This window comes from Lithobates pipiens, unplaced genomic scaffold (assembly GCF_037356315.1).
Source record: "Lithobates pipiens isolate NorthernLeopardFrog02 unplaced genomic scaffold, aLitPip1_a1.2 Scaffold_28, whole genome shotgun sequence".
NCBI classification, from domain to species: domain Eukaryota; kingdom Metazoa; phylum Chordata; class Amphibia; order Anura; family Ranidae; genus Lithobates; species Lithobates pipiens.
The window spans coordinates 29,658,960-29,677,216 of NW_027507789.1; the positions used below are offsets into that span (position 1 = coordinate 29,658,960).

Consider the following 18,257-nt stretch of genomic DNA (forward strand, 5'->3'; position numbering starts at 1 on the left):
CAGGCTAGACACGTTTTCCCATATTTTTTGTAATAGATGAATTCCTATGATCATCAGCTCCATCTAGTGGCAGTGTCGTTTTCTGAAACACCTCAATGAAAAAAAAAAAAAAAAAATGATACCAGATTTTTCCCACGAGATGGAGTAGACCAGGGCTCGACAAACCCCGGTCGCCAGGTCGCATTTGCGCCTAGATTTCGTGTCCTGGCGACTGGGGCAACGCTGCTGGGGTATCCTGTCTCCATTTGGACCCCGAACTCCGCCGCGCAATTCCATCGTGCCGCGCCGGCCAGTAATTGAGGCCGCGGCTTTGCGGCCTACTAAAATCTTTCGGTAGTCTGGCGCCATCTTGTGGTGGATGTAGAAATTACACCCTATTCCAATAATGATAATTCCTAATGGAGTGAAGCTCCCTGACTGTTTTTCACTGCCCGCCCATTTCCTTCCCCTAATTAAAATAATTTTTTTTACTTTTTACAAAAAAAAAAAAAAATAATAATAATTAAATATTATATATATATATATATATATATATATATATATATATATATATATATATATATATATATATATATATATATATATATATATATAATATATATTATTTAATTATTATTATTATTTTTTTGTAAAAAGTAAAAAAAATTATTTTAATTAAGGGAAAAAAAAAAAATATTATTTGTAATCCTCCCTGCTTGACCCCTTTCACAAGGGCTGTCTGATCAGGTTCACCTGTCAGTTTTTCAGGCGGACCTGATCTAACCCTTAGCGGGGATATGACGTTAAGAAGCGGGAACATGGCGGAAATAAAAGTCACATTCTTTTGTTAACCACTTCGTGCCCGCGCTATAGACAAAAGATGTCTACAGCACGGACACCAATTGCCGGGAGGGCGTCCCTGGACATCCTCCTGTTTACTTCCCCTCTGAACGCCGCCATGGGCGCACATCGGGGAAGTTCTGTGTTGGCCGTGTCCCTTGGATACAGCAAATCACAGATCATGCTAAATGGCCAATCACAGCGGCCATTTAGCACTCAAGCGGTGTGTCCAATGAGAGGTGATCTCATATGTGGGGGGCTGGAGGCTATCTTCCCCTCACTTGTCTCCATGTCAGGCCAGGGACAGGTCCAGATCGCCGTCACGGACCTGGCTCCTAACTTTTTTAGCTGGCTCCCAGATTCCAAACAAATTTGTCAACCCCTGGAGTAGACAATAGGAATTGATCTATTACAGAAAAAAAAATAATAATAATATTCATCCAGCCTGCATGAATGTTTTATAACTAGACCCCAAAGTATCTTTCCCCAAAATGTCCACTTATGACATGTGCTATATTGATTAGAGAGAAATCAGAGGGATCTATAAACAAAATACTGAAAAGGATTAAATCACCACTCCATTCTAAGTGGATATCACAGGCCAGTGCCCGCGCCAGTGCCAGTGCCCACGCCAGTGCCCACGCCAGTGCCCGCTTTGTGTTTGAACACGCACATTCCTCAGATCCCTGGAGCTGTAAAACCAAACTAACAGTTTATACATTTCCTGCAGCAGCAATAAATCTTTGATTAAACCTATGTCTTATTTCTATATGCTATGATGACTTCTATGATGTATGGTGGGGAAATTATTTGAAGCCCTGCAGATTTTGGAAGTTTGCCCACTTACAAAGAAATGAACGTTCTAGAATTGTTATCATAGGTGTATTTTAAAACGATAGAGACAGAATATCAACCAAAAATCCAGAATAAAACACAATACACGTTTTGTTTTTTTTAAATTGAGTTGCAGTTCAATTAGTAAAATAAAGCATTTGATCCCCAAGCGACTTAGTTCTTGGTGGAGAAACCCTTGTTGGCAATCACAGAAGTAAGACGTTTCTTATGGTTGGTTACCAGGTTTGCACACATCTCAGGAGGGAAATGGTCCACTCTTCTTTGCAGATCTTCTTAAACATCCTTAAAGTGGTTGTAAACCCTTACAAACCACTTTGACCTACAGGTAAGCCTAGATTAAGGCTTACCTGTAGGTCCAAGCAATATCTCCTAAACCTATATGGTTTAGGAGATATTTGCCCGAAAACGGGCACCGCTGTCTACGGCGCATGCGCCGTAGACAGCGGCGCGCAGGCGCACTGAGCTCGGCATTTCCAAGAATGGAGCTGTCGCGCGTGTCAACTCCCGTGCGCATTTGCGGGAGTGACGTCATCGCGGCTTCGCCGAACGACAGCGGCGGAGCTGCGCGACCCCACCAACAAGATGGATGCGGCGAACTACAGGGGACAGCGGCGACTTCGCTGGCTTCTGTGTCAGGTAAGTGACACATAATGGGCTACTATGCGATGCATAGTAGTCCATTATGCTTTGCCTTTGCAGGGAATGAAAGAGGAAGTAAACTCATCAGGGTTTACCTCCTCTTTAAGGTTTCTTGGCTGTTACTTGGCAACTCAAAAGGTTCAGCTCCCTCCATACATTTTCTATAGGATTAAGGTTTGGAGACTGGCCACTCCATGACCTTAATGTGCTTCTTCTTGAGTCACTCCTTTGTTGCCTTGGCGGTATGTTTGTCATGCTGGAAGAACCATCATCCGCAACCCATCTTCAGAGTTCTGGCTGAGGGAAGAAGGTTCTCATCCAAGATTTCATAATACATGGCCCCGTCCATTGGCCCTTCAATGCAGCAAAGTTGACTGGTACCTTTAGCAGATAAACAGCCCCAAAGCATGTTTCCACCTCCGTGCCTGACTGTAGGGATGGTGTTCTTAGGGTCATAGTCAGCATTCTCCTTCCTCCAAACACGGGGAGTCAAGTTAACGCCAAAGTGCTCAATTTTGGTCTCATCTGAGCACAGCACCTTCTCCCAATCATTTAGACCAGCCTTTCTCAACCTCTTTACCCCAGGGGAACCCTTGAAATTAATTTTCAGGCCTTGGGGAACCTCTAATAAACCCATTCATTGGGGGTCAGTGGGAATAATGGCCTTTACTTTGGCGGTCAGTGTAAGAATAACCCCCTTACAGAGAGCTATAAAGATCATTGGTGTCATACCACTGGCTCCTCCAAGTGGCAATGGCTCAGAAGTATGTAGGCACCATCAAACAAGAAGTAAATCAGCCGTAGCTCAAGGAACCCCTAGCCACCTCTGGAGGAACCCTGGTTGAGAATGGCTGATTTAGATGTTCATTGGCAAATTCCAGACAGGCCTGTACATATGCCTTCTTGAGGAGGGGGACCATGCAGGTGCTGCAGGATTTCAATCCATGGTGGCATATCATGTTACCAATGGTTTGTTTGGAAACTGTAGTCCCAACTTGAGATCACTCATAAGCTCCTCCCATGTAGTTCTGGGCTGTTCCCTCACTTCTCATGATCATCCTTACACCATGAGGCGAAATCTTGCATGGAGCTCCAGACCGAGGGCGATAGACGGTTATTTTGCATTTCTTCCATTTGCGAATAATCGCTCCAGCAGTTGTCTCCTTCTCACCAAGCTTCTTGCTTATGGTCTTGTAGTCCATTCCAGCCTTGTGCAGGTCAACAATCTTGTCTCTGGTGTGCTTTGACAGCTCTTTGGTCTCGCCCATGATGGTGAAATTTGAATCGAAGAAAGATTCTGTGGACAGGTGTCTTTTATACACATAACAAGTTGTTGTTAGGAGCACCTTCTTAAAGAGGAAGTAAACCCTTCCAAACAACTTGGACCTATAGGTAAGCCTAGATTAAGGCTTACCTGTAGGTCCAAGCAATATCTCCTAAACCTATATGGTTTAGGAGATATTTGCCCGAAAATGGGCACCGCTGTCTACGGCGCATGCGCCGTAGACAGCGGCGCGCATGCGCACTAAATGCAGCAAATCCAAGAATGGATTTGCCAAATTTGTCGACTCCCGTGCGCATGCGCGGGAGTGACGTCATCGCGGCTTCGCCGTATGACAGTGGCGGAGCTGCGACTCCCGTGCGCATGCGCGGGAGTGACGTCATCGCGGTTGCGCCGCTGTGATTCGTCGGAGCTGCGAGACGCCACAAGCAACATGGATGCGGCGGACTACAGGGATCAGCGGCGACTTCGCTGGCTCCTGTGTCAGGTAAGTGACACATAATGAGCTACTATGCGATGCATAGTAGTCCATTATGCTTTACCTTTGCAGGGAAAAAAAGAGGAAGTAAACCCATCAGGGTTTACTTCCTCTTTAAATTGCCACGTGACATAGGAATCAATGTGCATGGCCGGCATTGTCTGCCAGGCGATCGCACCTGAGACACAGAATGGGGGATCTGTCAGTGTAAACAGACCGATCCCCCTTTCTGTCAGGGGAGGAGAGAGATCTGCTGTATCTAGTTATTAGGAACAGCGATCGGTCTCCTCCTCCAAGCAGTCCCATCAGCCCCCCAGTTAGAAACACTAACTAGGTAATACGTTTAATCCATTGATCACCCCCTAGTGTTACCCCCTTTCCTGCCAGTGACATTTATACATCAGTGGCCATTTTTAGCTCTGAACGCTGTATAAATGTCAATGGTCCCAAAAAAAGGGTCAAAAGTGTCAGATGTGTCCGCCGCAATGTTGCAGTCCTGCTAAAAATTGCGGATTGCCGACATTAGTAGTAAAAAAAAAAAAAAAAAAAAAAAAAAAAAAAAAAAATTTATATAATATAATATATTATATATTATATATATATATATATATATATATATATATATATATATATATATATATATATATATATATATATATATATATATATATATATATATATATATATATATATATATATATATTAGACATGTCACTGGAGAAGTGGTTGAGGGGGTGTACATCTCACCTAGGTTGCTACACAGTGTGAGATGGTAAGTCCAGGATGGATCAGTTTCTCAGCAGCAATATGCTGCTGAGTTGTTATTTAATTTTGCCGGGCCTGGGTTTATATGGAATGGCAGGTAGGTTTGGTAGAGGGACCTGTCATTCCACACCCCCCATCCCTTGTTCCAGTTCTGGGTTTTGGATCAGGTGAGCTTTGATCCTAATTAGCCTGGGAAGGTAAAGGCTCTGCGGGCCTGCAGGTGTTTGCTCTCAGCCAGGGAAACGAACAGTCTGTGTGTTTGAGGAAGCTGCAAGCACAGCCACTGCTGGAGCTAAAATCCACCCTGCGATATCCAGGCGAAAGACGCTGTGTTTATAAGTGTCAGATAGGTGAGAAGAACCTGTTTAGTAAGCGCCCAGCCGGGCTAGGTTGTTTGTTTTTTGTTATTATTTTGTTCCTGTTATACACAAGAAGCACGGTGTTGCTGTATATTTTGTTTGTTGGACTGTTTGTACCACGAATAAACGCCAAGGTCTGCTTTATAAAGTCCAAGTCTGCTGTGAACTGTGTCCAAACACACCCTACCCCGGGAAGATCCCTTACAATTGGTGGAGGTAGCGGGCAACACGGTTGCTAGGGGCAACGGTGTGGACAGACTTGGCTACAGCTGCTGATGTCCTGGGTGAAAGCTGCAACTACACTCCAAGAACAGTCCAGCAACATGGAGGAGATGCTGAAGCAGTTTATGCAAGTGAGTTTGCAACAACAGCAGGCTCAGACAGAGGCCAATAGACGACATGAACAGTCCATGGCTGCACAACAGCAGATGCATAAGGAAGAGTTGCAAGCTTTGCGCCAAAGCCAACAATAACTTATCGAGCACCTGATAGTAAATCGAGAGGCGCCTGTGGTTGCTAATCCACCCACAGTGATGGGAGCCGCTCCAGAGATTTTTTTTGGGAGAAGGACTGTGCAGAAAGCGCTGCAAAAGATGACTGCTGAGGACGATGTTGAGGCCTATCTAACAGTATTTGAGCGCGTGGCTGAGCGAGAGAAGTTACCAGCCGCTGAGTGGGCAGAGGTAATTGCGCCCTATTTAACAGGTGAACCTCAAAAGGCCTACTATGACCTCAGTGAGCAAGAGGTTAAGGACTATACTCGGCTAAAAGAGGAGATACTTGCCCGACTAGGAGTTACTACTGCAGTCCGTGCCCGGAGGGTACGCAACTGGAGCTACAGTCTGGACAAATCAGCGAGGTCCCAGATGTATGACCTAATCCATTTGGCAAGAAAGTGGTTGGAGCCAGACACTTCTACTCCTGCACAAATCCTAGAGAAGGTCGTGATGGATCGCTACCTCCGAGCGCTTCCTACTGACCTACAACGCTGGGTGGGACAAGGTGATCCTAAGAATGCAAACGAACTTGTCAACCTTGTGGAGAGGTTCCAGGCGACTGAGGACTACCTCCGTGATGTTTCTGCAGCATCTTCACCTCCCCGGAGCGCCAGATCTGTGCTGTCAGCTGGTAAGAGACTTCCATCTATTGGGGGAGTGTGGAGGGGTGCTGATGGAGGGAAAAGGGCTCAAGTGGTGTCTCAGGGACAAAAGACTGGTGATGGTCCCGGGTGGCTAAGGGGCTCTGAAAAGGACTCCTTGCCAAAGAGACCAGGCCCTATCCAGTGTTGGAGATGCCATGAGGCGGGACACGTGTCTGCCCATTGCCCTCTTACCACTGAACCCATGGAGTGTGACGCTAGCCGGCGTCAGTCGCTGTTTGCGGAACCATCTTGTGCTGCAGTTCCTGGACTAGAGACTGAACCGCAAATCTGCAATATTACCATCAATGACCTTCCCGTTGAGGCGTTAATGGACTCGGGAAGCCTCGTAACCTTGGTGCATGCTAGCCTGGTGGCTGGGGACTTAGAGTCTAAAAAGCATATGAGTGTTGTGTGCATACATGGTGATACAAAAGTGTACCCTATAGTGCTGGCTAAAGTCGGGACTGAACAAGGCACCGTACAAGATGAAGTGGGTGTGGTAAAAAACCTCATGCATAATGTAATATTGGGGCGCGATTTTCCATTATTCTGGGCTCTCTGGGAAAAAAGAAAAATCCCCAAAAGGAGTGGGGATACCTCTAAGGGGGTTGCTTTGTCCCCTGTGAATGATAGAAGTGTGCAGGATGAAAATGATTGTTCTCCTTTGCAGGTCCTGGCTGGGGAGGAGGAGGCTCCTCCCACTGAGCAAAATATACTAGACTTAGAGGTGTCTAGGGATAATTTTGGCGCTGCACAATTACAGGACCCCACTCTCAAAAATGCGAGAGAGCAGGTTGCTGTTATGAATGGGGTACCTCAGGAACCAGATGCTGAAAAAAGATTTCCACATTTTTCGGTGACTAATGATCTTTTCTATAGAGTCAATAAGGTTAAGGATGAGATTGTGGAACAGCTTCTGGTACCTAAGCCGTACCGGCGTCAGGTGCTTGACATGGCACATAACCATGTTCTTGGGGGACACTTGGGGACTGACAAAACGCGAGAGAGGGTTCTCCAGAGGTTTTTTTGGCCGGCGATATATGATGACATTAAAAAATACTGCGAGTCGTGCCCCACATGTCAGGTTAGTGCCCCAGTGTCACATTTTCGCAGTCCTTTGGTTTCGCTCCCTATTATAGAGGTGCCTTTTGAGCGTATTGCCATGGATTTAGTGGGTCCCGTGGTAAAGTCAGCTAGAGGACACCAGTATATTTTGGTAGTCATAGATTATGCGACCCGCTATCCTGAGGCTGTACCCTTAAGAAACACTGCATCTAAAACAATTGCACGTGAGTTGTTTTATATGTTCTCTAGGACTGGGATCCCCAAAGAAATCCTAACTGACCAAGGTACGCCATTTATGTCAAAACTGATGAAGGAATTATGCAAACTATTTAAAGTCTCACACATCCGTACCTCTGTATACCACCCCCAGACGGACGGATTGGTGGAGAGATTTAATAAAACGTTGAAACATATGTTGAAGAAAGTGGTGGGAAAAGATGGTCGTGACTGGGATCATTTATTGCCCTACCTCATGTTTGCTATTAGGGAGGTGCCCCAAGCATCCACAGGGTTCTCACCATTCGAGTTGGTCTATGGTCGTCACCCTAGGGGTCTACTGGACATTGCAAAAGAGACATGGGAGAGTGAGTCCACCCCATACAAGAGTGTTATTGAGCATGTAGCACAAATGCAGGACCGTATAGCCACTGTAATGCCCCTGGTAAGGGAACACCTCCAGAGAGCTCAAGAGGCCCAAAGTAGAATTTACAACCGGTCCGCAAGAATCAGGACATTCAACCCAGGCGATAGGGTCCTTATACTAGTCCCCACTGTTGAGAGTAAATTCTTAGCGAAGTGGCAAGGTCCTTATGAAATTGTTGAAAAGATCAGTGAGGTGAACTACAAGGTGCACCAACCAGGTAGAAGGAAGCCTTTCCAAGTTTATCACATAAACTTGATCAAGCCCTGGAAAGACAGGGAATCCTTGGTGGCGACAAATACTGTTAATAATTTGTCACCACCAATCCCTCCAGTCAAGGTAGGTGATGCTCTATCAGTGTCACAGAAACAGGAGGCTCTGGAATTTTTACAGAAAAACAAAAACAAGTTCTCTGACCTCCCAGGGCGTACCCACCTCATCCATCATCACATTGAAACTGAGCCTAGGAGCAGAGTAAACCTAAAGCCCTATAGGATACCGGAGGCACGTAGGAAAGCCGTATCTGCCGAGGTAAAACGTATGCTTGATCTGGGGGTAATTGAGGTGTCACAGAGTGAATGGTCCAGCCCGATTGTGCTAATCCCAAAGCCCAATGGAACTTGGAGGTTCTGTAACGATTTCAGAAAGTTGAATGAGATCTCCAAGTTCGATGCTTATCCTATGCCCAGGGTAGATGAGTTGATTGAGAAGTTAGGTAACGCCAGGTACATAACCACCCTCGATCTCACAAAGGGCTACTGGCAGATTCCACTTTCTGGCGAGGCTAAAAAGAAAACTGCATTCTCCACCCCTGATGGGCTATTCCAGTATGTAGTGATGCCATTCGGGTTACATGGAGCGCCTGCAACTTTCCAGAGGTTGATGGACTTGATTCTGCGACCACATCGGGATTACTCAGCCGCCTACCTCGATGATGTGGTCATTTTTAGCCCTGATTGGGAAAGTCACCTCTGTAAGGTACAGGCCGTGTTGGATACCATAAGTGATGCAGGGTTGACCATAAATGCCGAGAAGTGTGCTCTAGCCCTAGAAGAGGCCAAATATCTGGGCTACATTGTTGGGAGAGGATTGATTAAGCCACAGCTAAATAAAATTGAGGCAATACAGAATTGGCCTAGACCCCTGACAAGGAAACAGGTTAGAGCTTTCCTGGGTATTACCGGTTATTACCGTAGATTTGTGCCGAACTTTGCCTCAGTTGCTGCTCCACTAACTGACTTGACAAAGGGCGGAAAGACAGCAATGGTCACGTGGACCCCAGAGGCCGAGAAGGCTTTCCAAAGCCTTAAGTCTGCCTTGTGCCAACCACCTGTGTTAGTTACCCCCAATTTCAGGCGAGAATTTCTGGTCCAGACAGATGCCTCTAACACAGGCTTAGGTGCAGTACTCTCACAAGTAGTGAATGGTGAGGAGCATCCGGTGACGTACTTGAGTAGAAAACTAACCCCGGCCGAAAAAAATTATGCCATTGTGGAGCGAGAATGTTTGGCAGTGAAGTGGGCCCTAGAATCTTTAAAGTATTACTTGCTAGGCAGGAAATTCAAGTTGGTGACAGACCATGCCCCCCTAACATGGATGAAGTTAAACAAGGAGAGAAATGCAAGAGTGACTAGATGGTTTCTGTCCTTACAAAACTTTAATTTCACTGTGGAACACAGGCCAGGGAAATTACAGGCAAATGCTGACGCATTGTCGAGGGTGAGTTGTCTGTGGGGACAAAAGGCTCAGCCCTCCGGTCTGAAAAAGAGGGGGGGGGATATGTAGACATGTCACTGGAGAAGTGGTTGAGGGGGTGTACATCTCACCTAGGTTGCTACACAGTGTGAGATGGTAAGTCCAGGATGGATCAGTTTCTCAGCAGCAATATGCTGCTGAGTTGTTATTTAATCTTGCCGGGCCTGGGTTTATATGGAATGGCAGGTAGGTTTGGTAGAGGGACCTGTCATTCCACACCCCCCATCCCTTGTTCCAGTTCTGGGTTTTGGATCAGGTGAGCTTTGATCCTAATTAGCCTGGGAAGGTAAAGGCTCTGCGGGCCTGCAGGTGTTTGCTCTCAGCCAGGGAAACGAACAGTCTGTGTGTTTGAGGAAGCTGCAAGCACAGCCACTGCTGGAGCTAAAATCCACCCTGCGATATCCAGGCGAAAGACGCTGTGTTTATAAGTGTCAGATAGGTGAGAAGAACCTGTTTAGTAAGCGCCCAGCTGGGCTAGGTTGTTTGTTTTTTGTTATTATTTTGTTCCTGTTATACACAAGAAGCACGGTGTTGCTGTATATTTTGTTTGTTGGACTGTTTGTACCACGAATAAACGCCAAGGTCTGCTGTGAACTGTGTCCAAACACACCCTACCCCGGGAAGATCCCTTACAATATTTTATATATATATATATATATATATATATATATATATATATATATATATATATATATTTTATTAATGCCATAAATATCCCCTATTTTGTAGATGCTATAACTTTTGTGCAAACCAGTCAATATACACTTCTTCATATTTTTGGTAACAAAAAAAAAAAAAAAAAAAAAAAATCGTAATAATACATATTGGCCTAAACCGATGAAAAAAAAAAAAAAATTGGGACATGTATTATAGCAAAAAGTAAAAAATATTGTTTTTTTTTCCCCAAAATTGTCGGTCTTTTTTTGTTTATAGTGCAAACAATAAAAACTGCAGAGGTGATTAAATACCACCTAAAGAAAGCCCTATTTATGGGGAAAAAAAGGACATATTTTGTTTTGGGTACAGCGTTGCACGACCACGCAATTGTCAGGGCTGAATTGGTTAAAAAGTGTCTGTAATCATTAACTCACATAACACTGTGCTGGGCCAGAGTTTATTGTTACAATACTATATAATCCAGGGATGGATTTCAGGTCAACTCCAAGCAACAATCCAGAATGAGAAGGGGTGTCAGAGTCCAGGTATGCCGTAGTGCAAAGGGGGGGAGTCATTATGATTTGCTGCATACAGGGGGAGGGGGCTGGGATTACAATAGACTCCATAGAATAAGACAATGATGTCATATCTTGGGATTAGCAGTTGGCAAGATACCCCCCGTGTCCAAAATTAATTACCTGATTTTTTTTTTTGTTATGCTGCTGCATAAAGCAAACATACATGGCGTATGCCTATACTCTAGATGCTGAACAACATTAAAATGGTTGTAACCCCAAAATAAATAAATAAAACCCACACACACTTTAAACACCTTCCTACACAGGCCAATTTTCAGCAGCTTTCGCACTTTGAATGACAATTGCGCGGTCACGCAACGCTGTACCCAAACTAAATTGTTATTTTTTTCAGACAGAGCTTTCTTTTGGTGGTATTTAATCACCACTGGGTTTTTCTGCTAAAGAAAAAAAGAAAAGACTGAAAATACTTTGAAAAACAACGTAAAATGTTGTAAATAAGTAATTTTTCTCCTTCACTGATGTGCACAGATGAGGTGGTACTAACATGCAGCACTGATAAGGAGGCACTATATGCAGCACAGATGGGCACTGATAACTGGCATTTCCTGTATACCCAAGGGACACAATACACCAACAAATCACCATGCGCCTCCGTGGGCGTGCATGAACAGCAAGAATGAGGGGGAACATCATATGACATCTTCCCAGAACAAGTCCGTCACTTCACTATATGGCAGATGGGAGGAGCAGGTTAAACAGCATACTGCTTGTGCTGTCTAATCTGTCCCTTCCCATGCTGTAAAAAAAATAAAAAAATAAATTAAAAAAAAAACCTAGTTGATCCTGCCTGTTCATGTGTCCCTCTTTGTAAACTGACCACAGTAATGATGGCTTCTGATCCATGATATCGTGGTCACTTTATGTGCCTGTCATTCCACAGTCTATCTTCTTTCCCCCCTTCTTCCTGCCTGTCAGCTCCTGTGTGTGAGCGATCTCCTCCCTCCAGCCGCGATTAGCAGCTGGCAGTAAATTCAGTGTTGCCAACTGCCTGTTCTGAAGCCTGTCGGGCTCGGGAAATCTTGTACACACTCGTCCAGTTTTAAATATCACATACTGTGTCACCTGAGAAATCCCACACTCTTCCCCGCCATGCCTGTGCACCTTGAATGGAGGTAGGAGCGGCCTATGCGCCACAGCAGGAGGGCAAAATGTGGCACTGGGGGGCCGGCTAGTGACATCCAGGGGATGAGGGGGGTGAACATGGCGAGCTGTGCTGGGCTCTCAGCAGATCAGAGCTCCCGTCTCACACTGGGGGGGGGGGGCCCAAATCAGTGAATTGTGGTGACATGTCTGCTAGGGGATGCGGTTAGGAGCCTGGTGCTAAATTCATGAAAACCTGCCACATGGTCCATTATATATCATGAAGTAAAAATATGGCAAACTTTTAGGTTGCAGTCACACCTTACCACGCAGGGCCTGTGAATAATGTGCTGCAAATGCACGTTGTGATTGTTAATGACACCCCAAGCACAGTTTGCAGATGTGCCTTTTGCCACCTGACACTCCATGCTAGAAAAGGTTCTGGAGCTTATCTATCACGCATAGGGCAGACTATTCACTTGAATGGGTTGACCTGTGTGCGTTGTGCTAAAACGAACCAAAAAAAAAACACGCACAGGAAAGCTGGTTCCCCCTACACTAGTTGTAAATGGGGCCCTAGGGCAACCGGGAGCCACAGGTGTGGCTGCTGCAGATATATGCAGCTTTGAGTTTAATGCCCTGGTGCCCAACCTGTGACCCGGGGGCTGCATACCACCACTAGTCTGTTTCACTATTGTTCTGGTATAGTAGAGATTTATATTAGTCTCACGTAATAGGTCTCCAGTCTATGACGGTCTCCTGAAGCATGTCTCAGTCTCCCGTGCCGCGTCTCTGCAGTCTCTGCCCGCCTCCCGTGGCGCGCCTGCATTCTCTGCCCGCCACCCGTGCCGCGCCTGCATTCTCTGCCCACCTCACATGTTGTGCCATTGACCCATTGCCATAGAAACATATGTAAAGGGGGAGGAGTTAGTAAGATGACCACGTCCTTGTGGGGGGGGGGGCACCAGAAATATTTCTGCACCCAGGCGTCTGTGACCCTAGGATGGGCCCTTGTACTCACCCCGCAGCCACAAACTTGATATGGCCCTGTGAGAAAAGCGAAGCCTGTTGCCTGGGCAATCTGATGTTATGATGAAGCATGTCCCAGTCTCACGTGCCGCGCCTGCATTCTCTGCCCGCCACCCGTGCCGCGCCTGCATTCTTTGCCCGCCTCACATGTTCTGCCATTGACCCATTGCCATAGAAACATTTGTAAAGAGAGAGGAGTTAATAAGATGACCACGTCCTTGTGGGGGGGCACCAGAAATATTTCTGCACCCAGGCGTCTGTGACCTTAGGATGGGCCCCTGTGCTCACCCCGCAGCCGCAAACTTGATGTGGCCCTGTGGAAGAAGGTGGAGCCTGTTGCCTGGGCAATCTGATCTTATGCACAAAGTGGATCAGGGACCTTTCTGCATTTCTCGCACATACAACAGCCCACTGAAATGAATGGTCTGCCATACGTGCAGGGGTTGTACATCACTATAGAATCCCGCGGGCATGTACAAAGCGCTGCGATTTTTTGCATTCATTTACAAAATTTGCAAATAAAATAAATAAAATGTTTAACCACTTGCCGCCCGCCAATAGTCAAATGACGGCTGCAAAGTGGTTTCAAAATCCTGACCGGACGTCATAGGATGTCCTCAGGATTTTGAACCGATGCGCGTCCCCGGGGGCATGCATTGCGGCGATCGTTGTTGCGGGGTGTCAGTTTGACACCCCGCAACTACGATCTCGGTAAAGGAGTCTTCGACGGAGACTCTTTACCACGTGATCAGCTGTGTGCAATCACGGCTGATCACAGTGTAAATCGGAAGAGCCGGTGATCAGATTTTCCTCACTTGCGTCTGTCAGACGTGAGTAGAGGAGAGCCAATCGGTTGCTCCTCTGTCGGGGGGGGGGTCTGTGCTAATCGATTATTAGCACAGCCCCCCCGAGGATGCCCACACTGGACCACCAGGGATGCCCAGCACCAGGTATGCCATCCTAGACCACCAGGGATGCCAATCAGTGCCCACAATGGATGCCAATCAGTACCCACAATGGGCATCACTGATTGGCATGCATTATTGTTTGGCACCCATCAGTACAAAACAATGCAATACAATGTCGCTTATCAGTGCCCATCCGTGCCACCTATCAGTGCCCATCCATGCCACCTATCAGTGCCCATCCATGCCACCTATCAGTGCCACCTATCCATGCCACATATCAGTGCCACTTCATTGGTGCCAGCTCATCAGTGCCGCCTTATCAGTGAAGGAGAAAACGTACTTATTTACAAAGTTTTGAAACTGAAACAAAAAAAAAAACATTTTTTTTTTTTTCAAAATCTTCAGTCTTTTTTTTTTTTGTTTAGCAAAAAATAAAAACCGTAGAGGTGATCAAATACCACCAAAAGAAAGGTCTATTTGTGGGGAAAAAAATTATAAAAGTTTTATTTGGGTATAGTGTAGCATGGCCGCGCAATTGTCATTCAAAGTGCGACAGCGCTGAAAGCTCAAAATTGGTCTGGGCAGGAAGGTGTTTAAAATGGAAGTAAACCCTTCCAAACAACTTTGACCTACAGGTAAGCCTAGATTAAGGCTTACCTGTAGGTCCAAGTAATATCTCCTAAACCTATATGGTTTAGGAGATATTTGCCCGAAAATGGGCACCGCTGTCTACGGCGCATGCGCCGTAGACAGCGGCGCGCAGGCGCACTAAATGCGGCAAGTCCAAGAATGGATTTGCCAAATTTGTCTACTCCCGTGCGCATGCGCGGGAGTGACGTCATCGCGGCTCCGGCGAATGGCAGCGTCGGAGCTCCGAGACGCGACTCCCGTGCGCATGCGCGGGAGTGACGTCATTGCGGCTTCTCCGCTGTCATTCGTCGGAGCTGCGAGAGACGCCACAACCAAGATGGATGCGGCGGACTACAGGTGACAGCGGCGACTTCGCTGGCTCCTGTGTCAGGTAAGTGACACATAATGAGCTACTATGCGATGCATAGTAGTCCATTATGCTTTACCTTTGCAGGGAAAAAAAGAGGAAGTAAACCCATCAGGGTTTACTTCCTCTTTAAGTGCCCTGTATTGAGGTGGGTAAATGTGATGCCATTCATTGTTAATGATCCCCCAAACACAACAACACTTTTTTTTAAATCACAAAAAAAATTAAAAGCGCAGCTAAAACACGCAAAGCTTGAAGCTCAAACAGGCGCATGGTGTGTAGGGCGGCCATTGAGACGAATGAGCGACAACTCGCAGAACACACGTGATGCAATTTTGTGCGTGTTCACGAAGAACTGCCTTATATACATGCAACATGCACCTGTCATCACCCAATGAAATATACAAACAAGTTCTTATTATTGATATACAATGAGAGGGGCTGAGCTGTGCACAGGGAAATGGATATGTCATATACAGAGCACAGCCCACAGCACTGCATTGTGTGTCACCGCTATCTTACAATTCTCAATGACACGTCTTAGAACTCACCTGAATCTCCTCCGATCCCCAGATCTCTGGACCCCGCGCGCACCTCAGTTGACGTGCACAGCTTCAAAGTACCTGGGCGGAGCTCAACTCAACCCCACTTCCTGATTGGACGTGAAAGGGAGGCTTGGAACGCACGTTGCGAGAAAGGGAACGGTAACTGATTGGCTGCTCGAGACCGCTCTTTCATCATGACTGTGCAGCTGAGCCGCTGGGTGGGTGTGGTTAGAATGTGACAGGCGGCCAATCAGCGGAGGAAATTCTCATATGAACAGGAAAAGAGTGATGATTACCTTATACATGTGTGCAGAGTATTATTTTTTTTTGTTTTTGTTTTTTGATTGGCACAGATTCTTATCTCTGGCAGTAGAGGAAGATTCCTGTGCACCTTTTAGATTGCATGGCAAATCTTTATGAAAGTTGGATAAGAATCACTTGTGCAAACAGTTTTTTGCTCTAAAAATCCTGTATAATAATAATAACCTACAGTGCATGCAAAAAGTATTCACAACGCTTCACTTTTTCCACATTTTTTTATGTTACAGCCCTATTCCAAAATGCATAGCTCCCAACTGTCCCTGATTTGGAGCAATGTCCCTCTGTCCCTCTGTCCCTCATTCCTCCTCATTTGTGTCTGATCCATATAGATGTATATAAAATACATTTTTTATCTATCAAAAAGTGTTTTTCCAGCACTAAACCTTTCATCTGATCTCTAAATTGCTGCATTTGTAAATTCCAAAAGTCAATATAAAGGAATAGTAGTAGTAAAAAAAAAAACACTTGTGGGTTTAACCAATGTTCTTAGCTGACAGGAGTGGCACCCAGCGTGGTTTTCTGCTGCTGTAGCCCATCTGCTTCAAGGTTCGATGTGTTGTGCGTTCAGAGATGGTATTCTGCATACCTTGGTTGTAACGAGTGGATATTTGAGTTAGCCCTCTTTCACACAGAGATGTTTTTTGAGCTGCAAAATAGCACCTGAAACCTGTAAACTGCCTCTTCTGCACTCCCAGTGTGAAAGCCCGAGTGCTTTTACACTGGGGCGGTGCGCTTGCAGGACAGGAAAAAAAGTCCTACAAGCAGCATCTTTGGGGCACTCCCAAAACCCCCCTGTCATTGAAATCAATGGCCACCGCTGCCGAATCACCTGCAAAACGCTTCAGCACTTTGCTGGCCTTTAACCCATTTTCAGCTTCTAGCGGGGGTTAAAAGCGCCCCGCTAGTGGCCAAAAAGCGCCGCTAAGACCCCTTTCACACTGGTGCGTTTTTCATGTGTTTTCAGGCGCTTTAGTATTAAAAAAAATGCGCCTGTAAAGCGCTTGAAAGAAGCCTCATCTGCAATCCCAATGTGAAAGCCCGAGTGCTTTCACACTGAGGCGCTGCGCTGGCAGGGCGTCAAAAAATGTCCTGCAAGCAGCTTCTTTGCAGAGCTTTTGGAGCGGTGAATACATATATATATATATATATATATATATATATATATATATATATATATAATGATATAATACAATATATGTAATGATTTACAAACTTTTTTTTTTCTAAATGCCTCAGTAAACTGTATGCAGAGAGGAATTGTCCTAGAGGAGGGTCCATATACAGTGGAACCTTGGATTACGAGCATAATCCGCTCCAGGACAATGCTTGTAATCCAAAGCACTCGCATATCAAAGCAAATTTCCCCATAGAAGTCAATGGAAATGAAGATAATTCGTTCCGCATTGACTTCTATTGTATGCAATACCACATGTCGCCAGAGGTGGGGGGGGCGCCAGAGAGCCTTGGAAATATTTGGGGACAGCTCATCTGAACTCGGAAAGGCTCGGAAACCCTTGGGAACGGAGTATTTCCAAGTGTTTCCAAGTATTTCCAAGTAATCCCGAGTATTTCCGAACAGCTCCAAGTGTCACGGGCGCCCCCCGCACCTCTGGCCAAATGCGGTACTGCACACCCCATTAGCTTGAATTCTGCTCGTTTTGGGAGGCAACAGTCGCAAACCGAGTCAGAACTTAAAAAAAAAAAAAAAAAAAAGTCGCTCGTCTTTCAAAACGCTTTTATTAACCACCTTACTCGTAATCCAAGGTTCCACTGTACTGGTCTGAAGTCTGAATACAGATTCAATAAATGTAACATTATTTTATTGTACAATGCTTACTAGTGGCAAATTAGGATCATACTGTCCACACTGAACATTAGCTTACAAAATAACTAGATAGGTAGATCATAATCACACATATGAGCAAACATTAGCGCTTGTTCAGTCATTGCACAATCATATCCTCATGTTTTTTCAGTGATATTATTTAGTAAGTCAGCCTCATCCTGTGTACTGAAAATCATTGATTAGCATGATTTGTGCAATTAAAAACGTGACCAGTAGATGTCAGTAAAAACAAATCAGATTGGCATATGACAACAGGCTACATTTACAAAGTGTTACCACAACACCTTTATCCTGTAGTTTTTAAGATCAAAGATACAACTATGTTGGTGTCCCTTGTCAATTTTACATTGTATTTTTTTGAATGTAACTGTCTACTCCCAAACTGTCATTTGAAGTTAAAGACATAGCCAAGTATTATTCTCCACAATTTTTTCATTGTGCATTAAAAAAAGAAAACAAATAGAATTAGACATGCTA

At 45.4% G+C, this 18,257-nt stretch overlaps 1 protein-coding gene across 2 annotated transcripts in view; it reads right to left on the reverse strand.

The window, feature by feature from the left end:
- The window catches only part of GSS (glutathione synthetase), a 52,655-nt gene extending 36,898 nt beyond the window's left edge, over nucleotides 1-15,757 (reverse strand). Inside the window, exon 1 of one of the 2 annotated variants that reach the window (XM_077458981.1) lies at nucleotides 15,620-15,757. The gene's annotated coding sequence lies outside the window, so the exon portion shown is untranslated. The remainder of the gene's footprint in view (nucleotides 1-15,619) is intronic. The other variant, XM_077458982.1, reaches the window with a different exon arrangement.
- Between the last annotated feature and the right edge of the window lie 2,500 nt (nucleotides 15,758-18,257).